The sequence below is a fragment of the Silene latifolia genome, chromosome 2 (assembly GCF_048544455.1).
Source record: "Silene latifolia isolate original U9 population chromosome 2, ASM4854445v1, whole genome shotgun sequence".
Taxonomy (NCBI): domain Eukaryota; kingdom Viridiplantae; phylum Streptophyta; class Magnoliopsida; order Caryophyllales; family Caryophyllaceae; genus Silene; species Silene latifolia.
In genome coordinates, this window is record NC_133527.1 from 15401399 (window position 1) to 15425347 (window position 23949).

General features: G+C 37.6%; 1 non-coding gene across 1 annotated transcript; it reads right to left on the bottom strand.

The window, feature by feature from the left end:
- Positions 1–23110: 23110 nt before the first annotated feature.
- On the bottom strand, positions 23111–23217 carry LOC141645204 (small nucleolar RNA R71). The gene has a single exon (XR_012544788.1). It is a non-coding gene; the product is annotated as a small nucleolar RNA R71 (small nucleolar RNA).
- Between the last annotated feature and the right edge of the window lie 732 nt (positions 23218–23949).

Below are 23949 nucleotides of genomic sequence, written 5' to 3' on the forward strand. Positions count from 1 at the left end.
TTATGATATTAAAATTACAAATTAATTAACAATGGTCTAAATCTACATGCATGCAAAACTATATTATATAAAAGATGGTGTAAAGCCATCTTAAGACAAAAGTTCCTTACATTGTTATAAGGCAAAATGGGCACAACTCAAGGACTCCTTCCTTGATGTTGTTCTTGAGCTAATTCAACAAGGATGATCCTCCAAGAACACAAATTACCAATATAGGTAATCTCCTAAGGTAGCACCCAAGAATCAACCCAAAAACTACTATATTACTAACTAGGTAAAAATAGTAGTAGTCCTTGTAAAATGTAAATTTGATGTACTAAATAATATTATTACTATGATAATATTATTAGTTAATATATATGTGTTTTTATATAAAAAGATGAAGAAAAATATGAAGAGAAAAAAAAATTGTCTATGGTAGTAGTGTAGTACGGCCAAAACATGAAGAACAACCAAAGACACAATTTTTTTTTTTCAATTTTTCCACTTATCAAAATGGTGTAATTTAGTGGGTTTTGTAGGCAAAAGTGGGAGACAAATATAAGTGGCAAAATGCCACATATTGGACACTTGTTAAGTCCTCATAAGACCATAATATTCCACTAACAAGTGGACCAAATATGGCTCCATTTCGGTTTTCGACATTTATCCCATAAATGCTTATAAGTCTTATATTTAATTATCTTACATAATTAAATATTAATTTAATTATTTAACCCTTAAATAATATAAATTAACTACCAATGACTACTTAACCATTAAGTAATCATAAGACCATTTTATCAACATACAATGTGTCAATATTAACCCATTTAGCTAATTTTACAACCTCTTGTAAATTTTAATAGCTAATTAATTCCACCTCAAAACATATACACATATCGTATAAAATTAATTAATTAACAATTAATTAATAAATTCTAATCATTTATTATTTAAATATCTCATAATTAAATAATAAATCTCATTGTCCCGAGTTCGTAACCCGTCATCAAATAATACATTTATGTGACTAACTAAGAGTCAAATAATACAAGGAATTAATTATTTCGTATCTCATACAAACAATTAATTTATTCTATTTGGGCGTCATCCTATAGGTGTGACCTAAAGGGATCATCACCGCCGTCACACGACAAGAATGTCAAACTCTAGTCACCAATCATTACCGATTAACGATGACCAGCTGACAAATAAATAAATAAATCCCTGATATTCCTTTTACGAGATTTATTATGTAAACGCACTTATTGTGGAGGACACTACTCCAACAATCTCCCACTTGTCTGACACAAGTATGCGTTACCAATTCTCTTGTCCAATAATATCTCCCACTCAATGCAAGATGTCTTTCAGGTCGTTCTTGCACGTGATCATATCATAAAGTGGTTTCCTCGATCGGAGAATGATATCGACCGGATAATCTACTATAGATCTCATCCGAGCGTGGCCACGCATTTACAGTCATCTCTCCTCGAGTGGCCTTGAGATAGAATATGACATAAAAGGACAATCCCGTTGACCTGTTTTATTCATTCGATATAGATCACAATGACCCAGTAAATGCTCATCGGCCTCCTTTTACGGTGCGACCTAGAACAAAAACCAAAGCCACCGGAAAACCATACCAACTCAGACAAATAGTCACCAGTCTAAAGAATTGACTCGAAGGAATAAATAGAAGTCCTCGCCACGACCTAGCAACAAAAGGACTCTATAAACGGTCACTGTCCGACAAATTGTCTCACAATATGCCTATGTAATCGACCAGTCATCACTATGACCATATGACAGTCGAACCTGTCATCTATCGCCTTACAATCTAGTCACTCCGAGACGTCACCTCATTAAGTAACTAGGGACAAAATACAATGTTAATCCAGTTCACTTAATAGGGTTCGACATTGTCTTTACAACCTATTTGGAGAAAAACAAAGTATATAAATTCAGACATAAAACTGAATATAACGATAAATGCAACTATCATATATGAAATAATAAATACAATATTTGATTATTACATATCATATAATTTACAACAGTTCTGGCATTCGTCTCAACCCCATAGAAACTACATGACTATCATGTTTAGCTTGAGACAATGGCTTGGTTAAAGGATCAGCGATGTTGTCAGCTGTCCCAACCTTACAAACTGTAATTTCTTTCCTTTCTATTAAATCTCTAATTACATGAAATTTCCTAAGTACATGTCTAGACTTGTTACTAGACTTGGGCTCTTTTGCTTGAAAAATAGCCCCACTGTTATCACAATATAAAGTGATAGGATCCTCGCGATCGGAACTACTTTCGGTCCCTCTAAAAGTTGCCTAATCCAAACAGACTTCTTTTGCAGCCTTCGAGGTCGCAATGTACTCAGCTTCCGTTGTAGAATCAGCAGTCATAGACTCTTTGAAACTTCTCCAACAAACCGCCCCTCCGTTCAACAAAAAGACAAAACCAGCCTGGGATTTCAAATCATCCCTATCAGTTTGGAAACTGGCATCCGTATAACCTCTTATACGTAATTCAGATTCTCCTCCAAACACCAAGAATGAATCTTTAGTCCTTCTCAAGTACTTCAGAATATTCTTGACGGCTCGTCATACTCAAAGCATACGAGACGTCAGGACGAGAACACATCATAGCATACATGATCGATCCAACATCGGAAGCATAGGGAATCGATTTCATGCGTTCAATATCATTAGGCTTAGTAGGACACTGTGACTTACTCAAAGTGATCCCATTGCCCATAGGTAGAAAACCTCTCTTGGAGTTTTTCATATTGAATCGGTCAAGAATCTTATCGATATATGCTTCTTGACTCAATGCTAATATCCTTTTGGGTCTATCTCTATAGATCCGGATACCCAAGATGCGCCGAGCTTCTCCCAAATCTTTCATTTGAAAGTGATTTCCCAACCACTTCTTAATGAAGCTAGCATATCAACATCATTCCCAATGAGTAATATGTCGTCCACATAAAGAAGTAAGAAAACAACTTTACTCCCACTAAACTTCATGTATAAACATGGTTCCTAAACACTTCGAGAAAAACCATTCTGTTTAATAACATGATCAAAACGATGATTCCAACTCCTTGACGCTTGCTTAAGACCATAAATGGATCTCTTAAGTTTGCATACTTTGTTAGGATTTTTAGGATCCACAAAACCCTCAGGTTGTGTCATGAACACTTCCTCTTCGTAAAACCCGTTCAGAAAGCGGTTTTGACATCCATTTGCCATATCTCATAATCATGAAATGCAGCAATCGCTAACATTATCCGAACAGATCTAAGCATAGCAACTGGTGCAAAAGTTTCATCATAGTGTAAACCATGAATCTGAGTGAAACCTTTTGCAACCAATCTAGCTTTGTAGACATCTTTATGTCCATCCATGCCGATTTTAATCTTGAATATCCACTTACACTGAAGAGGTCGAACATCTTTAGGTAAGTCAACCAGGTCCCATACCTGATTATCGTACATGGAATCCATTTCGGATTTCATGGCCTCGAGCCATAGCTTAGAGTCAGAACTCATAATAGCTGCTTTATAGGTCTTTGGTTCATCACTTTCTAAAAGTAAAACCTCATAGTCACCATCTTCCTCGATAATACCAAGGTATCTATCAGGCTGGCGACTAACCCTTTCTGACCTCCTAGGTTCAGAAGGAACAATAACCGATTCAGACGTAGAAGGAACATCTTCCTGTATTGTCATATCAGTTTGTGGCTCTTGAACTTCGTCAAGTTCAAATTTTCTCCCACTCTGTCTTCTAGAAATAAACTCTTTTTCTAGAAAGACAGCTTCACGAGCCACAAACACTTTGTTCTCGTTACTATTGTAGAAGTAATATCCACAAGTTTCCTTAGGGTAGCCTACAAAAATACACTTTTCAGAACGAGGTGCAAGCTTATCGTCAGATTTGGTCTTGACATAAGCATCACAACCCCATACTTTCATGTATCGCAGATTCGGGACTTTCCCTTTCCATATCTCATATGGAGTTTTGTCAGTAGCTTTAGTGGGACTTTTATTAAGTGATTGTACAGCAGATAAAATGGCAAAACCCCAGAATGACTTAGGTAATTCTGTTTGACTCATCATCGATCGAACCATATCTAATAAAGTTCGATTCCTCCTTTCAACCACACCATTTAATTGTGGTGTGCCAGGAGGAGTTGGCGAGATACAATACCACAGTTTATAAGGTGATCTTTAAAGTCATTGCTTAAATATTCCCCACCACGATCCGATCGTAATGCTTTAATCTTCTTATTTAATTGGTTTTCTACTTCATTCGAAACTCTTTGAACTTATCAAAAGCTTCACTTTTATACCTCATTAAGTAGATATACCCATATCTACTCATGTCATCGGTAAAAGTAATGAAATAGTCATAATTACCTCTAGCAGTGACTGTCATTGGGCCACATACATCGGTGTGTATTAAACCCAATAACTCACTAGCTCGAGATCCTTTTCCTAGAAAAGGTGAACGAGTCATCTTGCCAAGAAGACAAGATTCGCATGTACCAAATGATTCGAAATCAAAAGGTTTAATTACACCAGTCGACACTAGTCTTTTAATGCGCTTCTCGTTGATGTGTCCTAATCGACAATGCCATAAATAAGATAGATCAGGATCACCTGTTTTGAGTCTTTTATTATCTAAATGATAAACATCGTTGCAAGTATCTAGAATATAAATTCCATTGATTGAAATAGCTTGGCTATATACAATCCCATTAAGGGAAAAAGTACAACACTTGTCTTTAATTACAAAAGAAAACCCTTCTCTGTCTAACACAGATACGGATATTATGTTTCTAGATAGCGTTGGTACAAAATAACAATTATTAAGATGCAACTCCAAACCCAAAGCTAAACTAAGTACATAAGTTCCTACTGAGACGGCAGCTACTTTAGACTCGTTTCCCATTCGGAGATCGACATCACCCTTGTTTAGCTTTCTTATGCTTTTTAGGCCCTGCAAATGATTGCACAAGTGAGAACCACAACCAGTATCTAATACCCAAGTTGTATTTGAAGCATAATTTATGTCTATCATAAAAGATTCAGTTGAGAAATTACATGTCGGCTTCACAATGCCAGCTTTTATGTCATCCAGGTACTTTGTGCAATTACGTCTCCAATGTCCCTTGTTATTACAATAATTACAAGTATCTTTAAGAGGATTACCCTTTATGGATTTTGGCTTGGTAGAGCAATTCGCAATTGCTTTACCTTTGCCCTCCACCGAAAGGGCTTCTTACTGCGTTCCTCTTAAATCGCTTCTTCCCCTTCACGTTAATCGCAAGCACATCATTCCTCGTACTCCCACTCAATCCCATGTCCTTCTCTGCTTGCACAAGCAGAGAATGGAGCTCATGTAAACTCTTTCTCATGTTTGTCATGTTGTAATTTACCCTAAATTGGGTAAATCCCTTGACGCGCGAGAGAGAGTGGAGCACTCGGTCCACCACTAGTTCGTCGGGGATCTTGCATCCCAACCCCTCTAAAGTTTCCACGTACTCAATCATTTTAAGTACGTGTGAACTTACAGTTGACCATCTTTGAGGTTAGCCTCAAAGAAATGGATCACGGTGTCATCTTGAATTATTCTCGGGGCTTGAGAAAACATAGTTGAAAGCCTCGAAAATACTTCATGTGCATCACGAAACTTGACACATTGCCTTTGTAAAGCAGGATCCATTGAAAAAATCAAAACATTTTTTATTGCAGCGGAATCCTTTTGATAATTTGAAAAAGCCTCCCTTACATCGGCAGTGGCCCTAGTACTAGGCGAAGGGGGAGAGGGATCGACAAGGTAGCGTAATTTGCCATCACCTGCGGCAGCTAATCGAAGTTGTTCCTCCCAATCTTTAAAATTACTACCGTCGGCTTTTAATACATATTTGTCCATAAAAGAACGTAGCCATGAATCTCTAGCTATGGTGGCGGTTTCACTAGTAGAAGTCATCGTGATTACTACAAAGGAAATAAAGGAAAGATTAACATTTATCGTCTAAAATATTTAACTTGTGAAACTATTTAACAAGTTCCCATTTATATAATGATCTCCCACTGAATTATATAAATGATTCCAAGATCCAATTTTATATAAACACGGGCACGGTGGACCGATTCAACCTATATTTATATAAATTTGGTGAGTCAACAACTTTGACTGATTCTACTACTAGAACTCTTGGTTGACGGATTTTCTTAAAATCTATCTTTTAGCCCCAGAATAAATATGGGCACGGTGGACCGATTTAACCCATATCTATCCCGTTGAGTCCAACCAATTTTCACGCGTAATAACTTTTATTACCCTACTTACCCAACGTAAAAAGAGTGTACCTCGGTGATCCGAACCTACCTCTAATGAAGAAGGGATTCATAGGTGCTATTATTTGGTAAGGCTTAATCTCAATTTTAAACAAATGTGAGAGATCTTATCAAATTAATTGTCTATCACTTTTAAGTGAACTAAATTGGTGAATGCTAGACAATTAAATCGATAACAAAAGAAATAAAACATGTAGTGACGATTTGGCATGAATGCATAAAAGAATTAAAACAAACAAGTCCTAATATGGCCACCTAGTTAATCTAATTAACTAAAATTATTACACTTCGGAAACCAACTCCTTGGTCCCTTGAGTCTTCATAAATAGGCCTCCTTCTTTAGGATTTTGAACACCTTCCGAAAAACACCGTCTTCATGAAAACTCCGTCTTTAGATGCTTCATCTAATTACTAATAATTAAATTACATAACAATACCCTATTATACAATTTGTAATAAAATTAAAATAAAACTATTAATTAATTACAAATTAGGCGAAATCGCAATTAATTACAAAACAAGTCAATATTCCCTTACATATCGGGAAATACCAACTTCTACCTATGGCCATATTAGGAAAAATTACATAATTATAATTCTAAAAACCATTCATCTAAATGAATAATAAAATGCATTATGTAAATATGACATGCCAAATCGTCTAACTTACCAACAACGATCATTTGAGTTTGCTTTGACGGAATTTTTACCAATAAAAATTCATAATCAATTCTTAAAACAATTTTAAGACTTACTCATCATACTAATATGGTCTACTATCAAAATAATCATTCTCAACAATTATCTTGATTTTATATGGGAATTAAAACACAATTGTGACAAAAAAATGATATAATAATTCACAATTATCATATAAAATTCCATTTAATATAAAATTTTATGGAAAAATAAATTTCAAAACCTATGAACATTCTGGTCTTACACCAAAAATGCCATGCAAGTGAAAATTTTTGATTTTAAGATTTATTTAAAACGATTTCACAATTTAATCGGTAAATCGACAATTTTTACGATTTAATTCTAAATCAAACCATAAAAATTGAAATTACTTAAAATAAAATTTTATACATTTTGGAACAATTTCCAGGAGCTAAAAATTCAGAAATTTCGAGCCCAAAATTAAAATCAATATTTATTTACAAAATAACCATTATTTACCCATTTTTATCAAATAAAAATTAATAAACAACCTAAATTAGTCACATTAATTTATAGTCTCTACTTATCTCATAAATAGAACATGCATGTGGTTATTTTTAAATAAACATGCATAAAATTAACATGCAACACAATTTAATTAACTCTTAATTAATTTTAATGCATTTTTACTCAATTTTATGCCAATTTAAGTTATAAAAAAATGGAAAAAATTAACAAAAATCAAATTTTCGTTCCACATAATCCTAAGACCAGATTATTTACATGAAAGACCATATTATGTGATAAAACGAATTTTAGTAACATAATATCAATTTTATTAATTTATCTCATAAATTGCTAAAATCGTCTTAAGACAACATGCATGTATTTAACAATGCTCTGATACCACTTGTTAGTTATTTAGACCATATTAATACTCATCTTATGATATTAAAATTACAAATTAATTAACAATGGTCTAAATCTACATGCATGCAAAACTATATTATATAAAAGATGGTGTAAAGCCTTCTTAAGACAAAAGTTCCTTACATTGTTATAAGGCAAAATGGGCACAACTCAAGGACTCCTTCCTTGATGTTGTTCTTGAGCTAATTCAACAAGGATGATCCTCCAAGAACACAAATTACAAATATAAGTAATCTCCTAAGGTAGCACCCAAGAATCAACCCAAAAACTACTATATTACTAACTAGGTAAAAATAGTAGTAGTCCTTGTAAAATGTAAATTTGATGTACTAAATAATATTATTACTATGATAATATTATTAGTTAATATATATGTGTTTTTATATAAAAAGATGAAGAAAAATATGAAGAGAAAAAAAAATTGTCTGTGGTAGTAGTGTAGTACGGCCAAAACATGAAGAACAACCAAAGACACAATTTTTTTTTTTCAATTTTTCCACTTATCAAAATGGTGTAATTTAGTGGGTTTTGTAGGCAAAAGTGGGAGACAAATATAAGTGGCAAAATGCCACATATTGGACAATTGTTAAGTCCTCATAAGACCATAATATTCCACTAACAAGTGGACCAAATATGGCTCCATTTCGGTTTTCGACATTTGTCCCATAAATGCTTATAAGTCTTATATTTAATTATCTTACATAATTAAATATTAATTTAATTATTTAACCCTTAAATAATATAAATTAACTACCAATGACTACTTAACCATTAAGTAATCATAAGACCATTTTATCAACATACAATGTGTCAATATTAACCCATTTAGCTAATTTTACAACCTCTTGTAAATTTTAATAGCTAATTAATTCCACCTCAAAACATATACACATATCGTATAAAATTAATTAATTAACAATTAATTAATGAATTCTAATCATTTATTATTTAAATATCTCATAATTAAATAATAAATCTCATTGTCCCGAGTTCGTAACCCGTCATCAAATAATACATTTATGTGACTAACTAAGAGTCAAATAATACAAGGAATTAATTATTTCGTATCTCATACAAACAATTAATTTATTCTATTTGGGCGTCATACTATAGGTGTGACCTAAAGGGATCAGCTGATCACCGCCGTCACACGACAGTAATGTCAAACTCTAGTCAGCCAATCATTACCGATTAACGATGACCAGCTGACAAATAAATAAATAAATCCCTGATATTCCTTTTACGAGATTTATTATGTAAACGCACTTATTGTGGAGGACACTACTCCAACATACCATGTCTTGCATGAGTGTAATGAACAATGATCCTTGGTTATGGCATAAAAGGTTTGGTCACGTTAGTACTAAAACTCTTAATACCCTTAAAAGACTCGACTTAGTTCAAGGCTTTCCCAATATGAAGTTTGATTTTGATAAAGTATGTGATGAATGTGCTAGAGGCAAACATGTTAGAAGTTCCTTTAAATCCAAAAGAATTGTAAGCACATCTCAACCTTTACAACTTCTACGTATCGACTTGTGTGGACCAATGAGAACTAAAAGTAGAGGTGGTAGTCGTTATGTGTGTGTCATTGTTGTTGATTACTCTAGGTTCGTTTGGGAACTCTTCTTAAGCTCTAAGAATGAGGCATTTGATGAGTTTCTAATTTGGTTAAGAAAGATTCAAAATAAACTTAACTTAAAACTTGTTTCAATAAGAACCGATCATGGAACCGAATTCGAAAACTCATCATTTGGTGCTTATTGTGATGACAATGGTGTAGACCATAACTTCTCGGCTCCTAGAACCCCACAACAAAATGGTGTGGTTGAAAGGATGAATAGAGTATGGCTAGAACATTGTTATTATGTAGTAAGTTGCCTAAAAACTTTTGGGCCGAAGCGGTAAATACCGCTTGCTACATTCATAATTGTGTCATGATAAGGAGTATCCTAAATAAAACTCACTATGAATTACTACGTGGAAGAAAACCCAACATTTCATATTTCAGATGTTTTGGAAGCAAATGTTTTGTTCAAAACAATGGTAAAAACAACTTGGGTAAGTTTGATCCACGTAGTGATGAAGGGGTGTTTATTGGCTACTCCGATCATAGCAAGGCCTACAAAGTTTACAATAAACGAACCTTGTTAATTGAAGAAAGAATCCATGTCATTTTTGATGAATCTAGTATGCTTGGACAAGTACAAAACGTGGAAGAAGAAGAAGAAGATAATGATGATGAGTTCAAGATTGGTCTTGTTCGAAAGGATTTCGTGTTCGAGGAAATAGAGGTCCCCAACGCTGATTTGCAACAGCCACAGGGACTGTTACCTTCAAAGGAAAGCTGCAACTCTGGGGGAACATGTGATACACCTGCTGCTGTTTCCTCTCTGGATGCAACAGACCCAACGATTGTTGCCTCCACCTCTAAAATTGAATCAACTCCACAATTTGCTGATGAAGACCACTCTAAGCAAATGGAAACAGTCACTGAGAATAATTCTGTTGAGGGGAAACAAGAAACTGTTGTTCCAAAGAAGTGGAAACATCAAAGCTCTAATCCACTCTCTAATCTTACAAGCGATCTCAACTCTGGAATTCGAACAAGATCATCCCTCAACAATCTCGCTCATCTCAATGAGTATTGTGCCCACAATGCCTTCCTCTCTCAAATTAAACCCACCAATGTAACAGTCACTCTGACTGATGCAGATTGGTTGCTTGCCATGCAAGAAGAACTCAATCAATTCAAAAGGAACGAGGTATGGCATTTAGTCCCTAGACCATCTAATCGTACCGTCATTGGTACTAGATGGGTCTTTCGCAATAAGCTTGATGACTCGGGAGAAATTGTAAGGAACAAGGCTAGACTAGTGGTGCAAGGTTATAACCAACAAGAGGGTATTGATTACGATGAAACCTATGCACCGGTAGCTAGACTTGAAGCCATACGATTACTTATAGCTTTTGCGGCTCACAAAGGCATTAAACTTTTCCAAATGGATGTTAAAACCGCTTTCTTAAATGGATATTTGGAAGAGGATGTCTTTGTGGAGCAACCACCGGGCTTTGAGGACAATGATTTGCCTAACCATGTTTTCAAATTAGACAAAGCTCTTTATGGTTTAAAACAAGCACCTAGGTGTTGGTATGATAGATTGTCTAAATTTCTTATTGAAAATGGGTTTAAAAGAGCCTCCGTTGACAAAACATTGTTCTTAAAGTCACAGTCAGCTGAACTATTGGTTGTCCAAGTATATGTTGATGACATTATATTTGGTGCAACAAATGAACTCCTATACTTGTATTTTTCGGAACTAATGAAATCGGAGTTTGAAATGAGCATGATGGGTGAGCTAGGATTTTTCCTCGGGCTCCAAATCAAACAATCAAAGATGGAATCATGATTCATCAACAAAAGTACATTAAAGAAATGCTTAAGAAATTTTGGATGACAAATGGTAGGTCTCATGATACACCTATGGTAGCCGGGTCCAAATTGGACAAAGATGACCTCGGTAAGAATGTTAGTGAAAAGGTGTATAGAGGTATGATAGGATCACTTCTTTACTTGACCGCAAGTCGTCCTGACATTCTCTTTAGTGTTTGTTTATGTGCTAGGTTCCAAGCAAATCCGATAGAATCCCATTTCAAAGTCGTTAAACGAATTCTTCGGTATTTGATTGGAACACAAGATCTCTACTTATGGTATCCCTTACATTGTCCTTTTGATCTCATAGGCTTTTCGGATGCGGACTATGCGGGGTGCACGGTAGATAGAAAGAGCACCTCCGGAATTGAAACATTCTTGAGTCCTTGCTTGGTTTCTTGGGGATCAAAGAAACAAAACACGGTACCTCTTTCAATGGCCGAAAGCGAGTATGTTAGTGCCGCACATTGTTGTTTTCAACTTCTTTGGGTAAGACAACAACTCCTTGACTTTGGTATTATTTTTGACTCCGTTCCCATAATGTGTGATAATACGAGTGCAATAAATATTTCCAAAAATCCTATTCAACACTCTAAAACCAAACATATTGATATTCGTCATCATTTCATTCGTGATCATGTGGAGAAAGGACATGTTAAACTTATCTTTTGCAAAATCGAAAATCAAATTGCCGACATTTTTACTAAGCCACTTGCTAGAGAACATTTTGAGAAATTTAGACTAGAAATTGGGTTAATTAATTGTTTGTGATTTCTAGTATGAGTCTTGCTAATTCTTCTAATTGATTAACTAAAATGGACATATGTGATTAAGTGTTCTATAAGCATCCATATCATTTTTAGTCCGAAAATTGACACCACACTCGTGAGTTGATAATCACTCAACGTCATATCTAAATTTACGTTTATATTATGTTACTTTGCTTCTAATTTCGAGTGATCAAATTAATTTATTAGGCTAACTACCTCCACTTACCTCATTTATTGTTAAGGCCAATTATCCCTTTAACCTACCGTCCAAAATCCCTCAACCCACAAAACCTATCACCTTCCACTCCATCCATCTCACCTACCCTATAACCCTTTTACCCACCATGGTCAAAACCTCTTTTAACACCACCATTCCAATCAAACCCGTAAAAATGACCAACCCATCCACATCATCAGACCCACCACCTACCTCCGAAACCATGCCATCTAAAAAAGACTCCTATGCCTTTCCTCGACATCAAAATCAATCCACAAATCCATCACCAACCTCTAAACCAGAACCTGTAAACCCTCATCCAACCCCTCTCGCCACTATTCCTCCAACCACGCTCCCATATGACGACGTTCCAATCTCCACCATGGTTGGGCGTCGAACTCGAGGTGGTCGCAAGAAGAGTACTACAGTTTTAAGCTCATCCACCGAAACCGTCACTGTGGATATTAATGAAATTGAAGAAACTCCATGTGATGTAAGTGTGAATCCGACAAAACCGGCTGATTCTGTTCCGATCCCGGCGAAGAAAGTTAATAAAAGAAAAGCAATAGTTACCGAATCCTCTTTACCCCCAATTTCAGAGAGTGTCGAGCAAAGTAAAGTTGACCCCGGATCTACTACTCTCAATCAAACCATTGATCCCTCAGTTGAACCACCCATTGAACCCCCCTCCAAAAAATCCAAACCCTCAACGAAAAAATTGGTGTATCTTTCACCATCAGATTCAGTGTCAGTCACCCTCAAATGGGATATGGCTCGTGTTTGGGAACAACTTGAAAGCTTGGATCTTCCCACCTCTATCTACAAAAATTGCGAACTATTAATGTCCCCCAAAGCTATTCACTTTCCTCGGGTCTATAAACAGTCGTGGTTTGAGTCTCCTGCTTTTCATAATGTTAGAGACATGATTATGGCTCAAGGGTGGGAAAATCTATTGGAGCTTCGTGAACCCGTGTTTGTCAGTGAAGTGGTTCAGTTCTTTGCATCGGTCCGAGTGGATAAGTCGGGTGATTTTCTCACGGCTAAAGTTAATGGTAAACCGCTTAAACTTTTTCAATCTGATTTTGCTACTGCTCTAAATGTCCCAACCGGAGGTTATGACAATCTCCCTGCTGAAACTTGGGTACCCCTACCTTATGCCTCACCCTTAGCCGTTGCCAAAGTTGTTTGTCCAAAAGTCGTAACCTGTGGTCCCGTCAGTAATACCTCCATAACCCCTCCTCTTCGATTAATCTTCAACATGCTTTGTCGTTCTCTTTACCCTTCGGGTGACCGGGGAAAATTGTCTATAGCCCAACAATATCTCATATATCATATTGCAACTCATAAAAAGGTTAATTTGATTGGGTTAATGTTTAAGCGCTTTGACCTTATCTCGGCCAAACTCCGTAAACCCTCCACTAGTGTGCTTCATCTCCCCTACGAAATGTGGTTGTCAATCGTGCTTAAGGCACACGGGGTGTTAGTTAGCTCTAGCATGGGGTCCTTGGACATGTGTGATATAATGAGTGACGGTCAAATGGGAAAAATGCTTATCAAAGTGGATAATGATGAAGTGATTTATGTGAAAATTAAGTCGGAACCAGAGGGTGGGTCGTCTAGTCAAGTTGGAACGGGTAGTTTACGGGAAATTCTCCAAGCCATTGCTGATTTGAGTGCTTGGGTCAAGCACAATGCTAGTCAAAAGGACGTGGCTCTCTCGGCTCTTACATCCACTATGGACATGATTCGTGGTGAAGTGGATATCATTTCCACTCTTGTCTCAACTAAGGAGCATGGTGATGATGGTGTAGCCGACCCACTGGACGAAGATCCCTTGGGTAATGACTCAGATGGTGACCAAGCCTCCTCTCCCTGAAACCTTTACCCGTTTAACTCTTGCCTATCTTTGCCCTGCCCTTTTCTTTTGTTTTTCCACCGAATGATCACTCTTAATTTCTTGCTTGGTGGTGTATGTTAAACTTCTTTTAGCTTTGGTGAACTATGGTTAAACTATGTTTAAACCGTATGTTTGTGTTGACCTTGTTATCTTGTCATGTTTGTGTGTGTCTTTTTATGTTTTCATATGCATGCTTGCTCTTGAATGCTTTTGACATCCCTGCCCTTTTTTGATGATGTCAAGAGGGGGAAAAGGTAAACTCATGCTCTTAATCTCGTTGCATATTGGTTAGCTCATAACTAGGCCTAACCTTCACAACTTTTACTCATGTTTTGGGGCAATGTAAATTTGCCATGGTACGTTTGATTTAAATTCTTGCTCCATAAGGTAATATAGTTCCTTATCTCATATTATCTTGCTTGATTAAATCTTAAAATAAGTTGTTTACATTCGTTTTGGGGCTTGTCATCATCAAAGGGGGAATTTGTTAGGTTCCTTTGATTGATGATAACATGCCCATTTAATGTGTGCTATCTTAGTTTACCTTTTCAGGATTTATGATTAAATCAATCTTGGATTAAGAAGTGTTGAATTGCTGATCACCCAATGTATTGAGTCCTAGGCGTCTTCTAATGTACAAGTTAGAAAGTAGAGTATTTTAAAGAAACAGAAACAGTCAAGACCACTGTTACGTTTACAAGTAACAGCAGCCTGGACCGTTGCCTTGATTCGTAACACTTGGAACTTCTTCTTATCTTTCAAAAGTCATTTACGTGTCTTGAATTTTTAAAGATAACTTTCAGATTTTTTGCAAGGATTTGGCCTTCTAGAAAAAGTGGTATGAGTAATTATCATTTCAAATTTTTTCCTCTTTGTGCAAATTTGACTCTTTGGTCTTTCATAAAATAAGGATTGCTTTTTGCCATTTTTGTGAAAGCTTGTCATCATGTGACTTGTTTTCCTCCTTTTGTTTTCTGAAAACTTATGATCTCTTTTGGATAATTTCAAACACTCTTTCTCTCCTTTGCCTTTTGAATAAGAACCCTCTTTTGTGCAAGTTTGGGAAGTTGTTGAAACTCATCACATGTGATGGTCCTTGATCCTTAAAACCCTAACAACCCACCTTGCTTGCTCTCCCTATAAAAGGCGTGCCTCATCCTCTCAAATCCTCAAGACTTTTCTGAGATTTCATTTAAGTTTGCAAATTGTTTTTCAAAGCTTAAAAACCGAGTCTTTATTTTGCAAAACTTTTAAAAGTCTTCAAGTGTTACAATCATAGCTACTGTTACTTTAACATACTAAACTCCCTCACTTATGAACCGTTGATCTTGTAAAGTTGTCCATCTCAATTCTTGTTTAAGAATAAGCTAGTGGAAACTTGATCCTTTTAACGTTCTAAGTTTGTCTGTAGAGTTTAGGACGGAGTATTCTTTAATTCTTTGGCAACCGGAGTAGGTTGCGAGTTTACTTGTTCTAGAACGGAGTAGTTCTTGAACTTGTGTCACAACCGGAGTAGGTTGTTGTCTTTTTATTGTACGGGTTTTTTAGTAGTCGGAGTAGATCACTAAAATTAATCAATAAAAAATAGATTGGACGTAGGCACTTGAGTTCCTGCCGAACCAATTAAAAAATCTCGTGTTTGATTTTATTTGTTTATTACGCTGCTCTTTGTTTCGTTTGCATTTCATTTGCTTAACTTTTGAAGTAACAGTTCAACATACTGTCACATTTGGTCTGCAGTTTGTACTTCATAAACCGAGACAAATAGCTACAGTCAGAACAATTGTTACTTTCATACTTCAGCAAACGTCCATTTTAATACTCGTTTAATTTCTCTATATTATTCGAAGTATTCTCCTATCTCTTTTCATCCTACAACTTACTTTAATTCAATAAAGTTGAAGTTAAATTTTTTAAATAGTACCTAATTCACCCCTCCCCCTCTTAGGTACTTGAATCCATAAACTCAACAAATGCTTTTGACCGGATCGTTTTAGATCGGTCGGTTTCATCTCGTAAAGGTCTCGAAACGATTAGAGATGTTCGAAGTCGCCACCAAGCATTTGTGGGATGCTTGGAACCCATTCGAATCCACTTTATACCTCGGTCAAACGAAGCACGAAGCAGTGTTTGACATAGGTACTAAAGATAAGGAATCGTCCCTCTTTAGCATCCTATCTCTAGAATGACTCTCGTACGCCCTGAATAAGGTCGTCCACTATCCAAAGTTTCTGAGTAAGAGGTGAAGGTACGTATTGGGAAGCCCTTTAATCAGACACCCAATCCCGCCCGCGGTAGCGGCCTCTACTGATCGATCTTGGTTGGTTGAATTCAAAAGTTGATAAAACGGTTTAAATGCATGAATGCGCATCCAATAGTTTAAACCTAACATGTGAGAGCTTTTTAAGTCGGTTGATTTAATCCAAGTATCAAGTATAAGATGTCGAGTTGGATTTATGATTGATTTGCATGCAAGAAGGAAATTATACATCCATTTACCGTATTAGGTTTATGGTGCATAACGTGATCCATTTGTCTAAGTAAGGCATTTTCCAAATATGATTTTTGAATGAGCAAATAGTCATCTGATCCATCCTATATCCGGGTAAGCCGGAGTCGGGATCGTCCTAGACTAATGTTGGAAAGGAAACAGGCCCTGTGCCAGGCGGCCATATGAGGCGTGAGCATGCCGGCGGTGTAAGGGGGTCTCCCCTGGTTTTGAAAATAAAAAAGAAAAGGCCTGTTTAGGCGCGGGTCAGTCAACGGTCATATGCCGTGCTCTGACCATTTGAAAAACGTTAATAAAACGTATTGAAAAATGGGTATTTGACCCGATTTGGTTTGAAAGGGTCGTTTAGACCGCATTTGTTGATTTGAAGAACGAGACTCGAATAATCATCATTATTTTGATGATACTCGGTGTCGGGTTCGACTTGACATGGATAGTTTTGAGAATGATCATGAAATAATTATTTTAAGTTCATTTGAATATAATTAGTCGGTACTCATCATCGTACCCGGGTTAAAATCCGGCATGGTATGTAGAACCAAGGATAACTTTGTGTTGGTGACTAATATGTTTAATTTGAAAATATATAGAAATGAAATAAAAGGCTTTAAAATACCTTTTAAATGTTATTAACGGAATATTATCACCGAAACACGGATTAAACCGTCATGGTATTAAGAACCAAGGGTGAAAAATGTTTTATGGTTAAAACTTGTAAAAATAAGTAAAAGGGTTTGAAAATATTCGAAATGGTAAAAATCGATTACAAATATGAAAATGGATTAAAGGGGAAAGACGAGAACAAACACGGTTGAGTTCTGACCTGGACACCCCATTGAGGCGCGGGCCTCCCTGCATAACAAGGGGATTCTGTCTCAGGCCAAAACTCAGTTTTGGCTCGTCTATCCCATGTTTTGGGTCGTGTTATGCATGATTTAGCATGTTATAGTCATGAAACAAGTAAAGACATTATAAAAGAAGGATTTTTACACCCTCATACTTACATGCTTGGTTATCGCGAGAAACCGACGTAAGTGTAACAACTTGTTTGGTCGGAAAAGACTCGCTTTAAAACCGTTTTAGTAAGTAAGAAGAGTGTTTTATTAAGATTAGTGATGGTGTAGTGGTCAAAGTGGTCGGTCAAGTGATTTAATGCACGATGACGGTACCAAACAATGTGTAAGGCTTGTATTTACGATCGGTGGGTCGTAAATACGCGTCGGATTGTGACTTAGGAAGTCGAGTCTAGAATTTTAAGGGAGAAAGAGGGGGCGGACACTCGCGTAAGTTCTCAAATGGGGGCATTTGAGGGGTATTTATAGGAAAATGAGTGGTTGTGTGAGTTTTGAGCGACGTGGCTACCTGGGCTCCTCAAAGAGGCGCGAGCCACGTCGCGGGTCTTCGAGTTGTCCTGTCACTTTCACATAAATGCAATCATGATTTGTTCTATCCTAGGATTTGTAGTCACATATTTGGTACTTGACCATTCATGAATCCGGGAAATCTTAGCATAGAAGGTTTGAAATGGCTTGTTTTTTGTGGTTGACTCGGTTTGACTCGTTGTTCGAGTCGGGATTTGAATTTTTGAGTCGGTTTTTGGTCCGGTGTCGGTTTTGACTCTAGTTAGTGACATTGCGACCCCGTCGTCGTGCATTAAACACTCCAGGTACTTTTGAAAAGTTTTGAAATGTTTTATTTTCAGAATCGTTTTAAGTTTTCCGACGTAAAGTTGTACACGAACTGTCGATCAAACGACGCGATTCCAAAGCACGTTATAGTCCGATAATCATCGGATGTTTGTTGGAGTCTCAGTAGATACTGGGTATCTACAGAGCCATCACTTTGACTGAGGCTTGGACAGGGCGAAAGTCAAAGTAGAGCCCCCAGGTCAATCGAAGATTAAAAACCGGAGACCCAAGCGACGTCGAGGCCGCTCGAAAGGATTCAGGCCAAGGACCTGCCGTCGGGAAGTGCGACGCTAAGGTGACTCGAGGGTACGAGCCGAGGACCAGTCATCGAGAACAGTTTGGAGTCTGTCGACTATCTGTGCGGGTCGTTTAAAGTCCATTAGACTACGTACAAAGGCTCGCCAGCCATAGGAAGGAGTCATACCTGAGGCAATTTCGGATATGTCCTCGCACGTTTGCGGATAAAGGCTCACCAGCTGTGGTGCGTACATGAGGAGGGCTCGCCAGCCGTGATGCGTCGTAAGGCTCGCCAGCCATGGGGCGTATATGAGGAGGGCTCGCCAGCCGCGATGGTAGTAAGGCTCGCCAGCCATGGTGTGTATATGAGGAGGGCTAGCCAGCCATGGTGCGGTCGCTTAATTGACCATGAGAATAGCCGCGTCGGACGGGCTTGTTTTGAAAGTAGCGGACTCATGATGCCGCCGTGGAAATAGTGAATTTGGAATTTCACTACCGTTGTTTTTTAAATAACCGGGTTCCGCGAGGGAGCCCCCCTGTTGACATTTTGAAGGAATAGTGAATTTTGAATCTTCACTACTTGGTTTTTGAATTTCAAGTGGCGGTTTTAATCGCCGTTTGTCTTGATTTTGAAGGAAATAACGAGTTTTAAATTTTCGCTATTACGTTTCAAGTGACGGTTTATGTTGCCGCCGTTGACATGTGAATGAAATAGTGAATTTGGAATCTTCAGTATTACGTTTGAAGTGACGGTTTATGTTGCCGCCGTTGACATGTGTGGTGAAACTGGTGGAATTTAATTTCCAACCATGATTTTAAAAATGACAGTTTTAATTGCCGTCGTTGAAATTTGAAGAAATAGTGAATTTTGATTTCACTATTATTTTCTGAAGTGAAAATGGCGGTTTTGATCGCCGTTTGTTTGAAATTTTTGAAGGAAAATAGTGAATTTTGATTTCACTATTTGTTTTTGAAAATGACGGTTTTAATTGCCGTCGTTGAAATTTGAAGAAATTGAGAATTATGAATCTTCACTATTACTTTGAAAATGACGGTTTTAATTGCCGTCGTTGAAATTTGAAGAAATAGCGAATTTTAAATTTTCACTACTATTTTTGTATTTCAAAAATGACGGTCCTTAATGCGTCATTGAAAACTTGAAGTTTGTTACGGAAGATTGGGCCAAGGCCCAAAATTTCGCTGAAAAAGCTGAGAGTGCCCCATTGAGGCACGAACAGCCGGCGAGACAAGGGAGCTTCCCTATTTTTCTATAAAAGAAGCGAGAATGGTTCGCATACCATTCTCACATATCGTCTTCAACCTCTCGACAAAACACAAAAAATCCGCCATTGTTGGACCTTTGCTCGCTTCCATTCGTGCCATTATCAACAATGTCATCTCAAGGTATGTATTTCCTCTTGAATCCATTTGAATTTGTTGGTCCTTTAGCTAAATTTAATTAGGGCGAAAATTTTACCCTAGAAAATCGATTTGGGCATTTTTGATTGAGCCCATTTCGAGTGAAATTGATGATTGCATTAGGTTAGAAACCTGTTTAGGAGTATAGGAGAGCTTTTAGTTTGCATTTTGGTCCCCGTTCCCGCTCCCTATGCTTGAAAAACGTGAGTGAGGTGGAGAAACAGTCTCATCTCACAATGCCAAGTTTTTTTGCTTGGGTAATGGGTCCCACTAGGTTGCATTGTAGTCGGGAAAGATCGTATTTGCCATTGTGGACCTTTGTTGGGTATTGTGGGTAAAATTGCAATTTTTGCCTTTTGTGACGGTCTTATGTCTGACAGAATAAGCGCCTGTTTGGGCTTGAGTTGAGTCAGTTTGCCTTGAAATGGACCCCATTGGTAGTTTAGGTCGCTTTGAGGCATGATAAAATCCCGTTGCCTTGTTGTGGTCGTATTTTGAAATTTTGACCGGTTTGCTCTCAAATTGGCGTAGGAATTGCCTTTTTGAGCCGTAGAAAAATACCCCATTGCATAGGGAATGTATTTTGGTTTGTTGGCGGACCTTGTACGAGTCTTGGGGTGCCGTTTTTTTTGTGGTTGTTTTGACTCGTCTTTTGCTTGAAAAGAAGGGCGAGTCGTTTTTTGCGCATTTTTTTTAAATTGTTTTTTTTTTGGGTTTGGGCGGGATTGCCCTTGTTTTGCTTTGCAGTTTTTTTTTATTTGTCCAATTTAGGCCGTCGTAATTGATGCGTGTCCTAAATATGTTGTTTTACGCCTTATTTTACACGCATTTCAGAGCTCATTTATGTAGTTTATGCTACTATTTGCCCCATTTCGTCTACTTTCGTATTTTTATGTAATATTGCAGATTTATGCGGAAATGAGTAGAAATCGAGCCTAATCCGTCCCCGAGTACCTTGCATTGCATTTGCCATGAAGTATTTACTCGGGAAACGAGCTTCGTGTGCATTTTGAGGCCTGAAAGACAACTTTATGAAGAATTAGAAGCGGACTACCAGCTATAGTGGTCGATCGACTGATGCCTATGGTCGATCGACCAGAGCACGACTTACAGAAGCCACTGTTCAGCGCAGGTCAGTCGATCGACCGGTCACAGTGGTCGATCGACCAACCGTTAATTCTGACGTGAATTAAAAGATCGAGAATTCCAAAGCCCATTGTATATTAAGTTTAGGAATAAGTGTTACGTTATTTTCCTATATAACGTAACCTGACATTATTCAGTTTTTATCAAGTTATAATTCAGTTTTCATCATCAAATTTTAGGGTTCTTTAGATTTAGAATAATTTCCTTCAATAAAAGTTACTTTCGCATTCGGTTTTGATCTTTATTCCTGCTTCCATTCGGTATCCTTCTGCTCTTATTTCAGTTTCATTACTCTATTCCTTCATAGATTAGAAATTGCTAGAGTAGTTTTCCCGAAACCAAATTATTGTTTTATGTTAATTGTTTATTTAGTAATTTCAATCATTAATTCTATTGTTTTATTAGTCAATTTTATTGTTGTTATTATTCCTAGTATGAGTAGCTAAATTCATTGTGCTAGGATGTAGGGAACCTGTAGGTTACGCGACATTAAAATTAGGAAGACCTGAAATCGCGTGCCGGTCGATCGACTGGGTTACCTGGTCGATCGACTGGCCTCGTGAGTTTTGTTTCATTTTAATTAATTTAATTGTTATATTTGACGAATCGAATGCATGCGACTAGTTAAATGCTTAGTATATGACCGACCCATTAGATCGAAAGATAGGGAAAGTTGTTAGACTACCAATTAAAATGACTAAACTATGCTAACATCGAAAGATAGGTAAAGTTTAGGTTTTAGTCACTTTTCAGGACGAGAGTCAGTACTAGTGATATTAGGGACCTGTACCTAGATCGAAAGATGCTACCTGTTAAGAATGGACCGAGAGGACTTCTTATTTTCCCGTCTCACGTGATTGTTTTTTACCTACCTAGTATACTGCCGCCGAAACTATAGTGAACCGACCATCTTAGCACCCTTTTAATATTTGTTTTTATCCATTTCTTTAGTTTATTGCTCATTAGTTATAGACCAATTCAAACAAACCCCCACATACCTTTGTTACTTAGACTAGAATTACACAACTAATAATTACATCTGCCTCTCTGTGGTTCGACCCTGCTATCGCTATCTATAGTTGTAGTTGGAATTATAAATATTATTTTTGACACCTTACGACGGGTATCAAATTTTGGCGCCGTTGCCGGGGAGGCAATTGTTTAAATTTTTAGTTGTTTTATTTTAGTCTTTTTCTTAGTTTAAGGGGCATCAGTTCCTTAAACTATTCTCATATTCTTCTTGTAGTTTCCTCTTATGCGCAGGTCACAGGGTGGTGAATTACTACCGTTCAATCCTGAGATTGAGAAGACTTTGCGCGAGTTGAGAGGATCATCTAGAGTATTGCCGATAGAGGAAGAGCTGAGTACTCTGTCTAGTTACTACGAGAACGAGCTGTTTGAGGAGGATCCACTTTCATCACCTATTTCTACTTCCTCAGCTGAGACCGTCACATCTCCAGACATGGCTGAAGAAGCAAGTATAGCCAGTCACTCGGAGCCGACAGCTGCGAATCTTTATAAGGGATTCGCATTACCAGGGTAGGACAGAAAATTCGAGCCGAAACCGTCTTATATCAACTTGGTTGAGAGAAACCAATTCGGGGGAGCTGCAAATGAAGATGCAGCCAAGCATATGGAGACATTCATTGATTATTACTGTTCCGTACCCCCACCAACCGGTGTGACCCAGGACCAAGTGAAGGAGACTATGTTCATATTCTCGCTTCATGATGCTGCTAGGGAGTGGTACCGAGATTTGGATCGAGCTGCTAATGGGATAACTGACTGGAATTCGCTGGCTTTGGCATTTTACAAGAAATATTTCTCTGCCTCGAAGACCAATGCCATTAAAGCTTAGTTCACCAGCTTTAAACAGGTTACTGATGAGAATTTTCATGAGGCGTGGGTCCGTTTCAAGAAGCTGGTGCGAACTATCCCGCACCATGGGTTCGAGAAATGGAGCCTATGCAATTAATTTTATAATGGACTTTATGACGATCAGAGGGCTATCCTGGATGCAGCGGCTAGTGACAGATTCCAGGAGAATGTTGGAGAAACCAAGGGGTGGAAAATTATTGATGATTTGGCCACCCATAAAGCTGAGTATGGAAATTCCAGGGGAAATCAAAGGAGAGCTGCTGAATCCCCATCTGTAGCTGCATTAGAGGCTCTTACAGCGAGATTTGATAGGTACGAGTTGGGAGGAGCTTCTAAAGGAGGGATCTACCAAGTGAATGTTGTGTCAGACGGTCCTTTCGTCTGCAAAAGATGTGGAGCTGAGGGACATGTTTCAGATCATTGTCCTAATCCCTATGAGTCTTGTGCTGCTTTTTAACTTTATAGACAGACAAACACTTATTTTGAGCCGAATGTCCATCCTAACTTGAGGTGGACTAGCCAGAATGTCCAAAATCCGACTCCACCCCCACAGCAGCAGCAGCAAAGCTATGTGCCCCCTCATAAGCAACAACAGTTCCAAAAGCCTCCGTATGTCCCTCAGCAGCAGCAGCAGTTCCAAAATTCCGATCTTACTGAGTTGAAGAATTTGTTGCTGAAAGAGTCTCAAGCTAGAGAGGCCGGGATGAAAATGTTGGAGAGCCAAATTGCTCAATTGGCTAGCAAGAATACAACTCGAGCTCCGGGACATTTACCAACGCAGCCGGATCAAAAAGAGATCCTTAA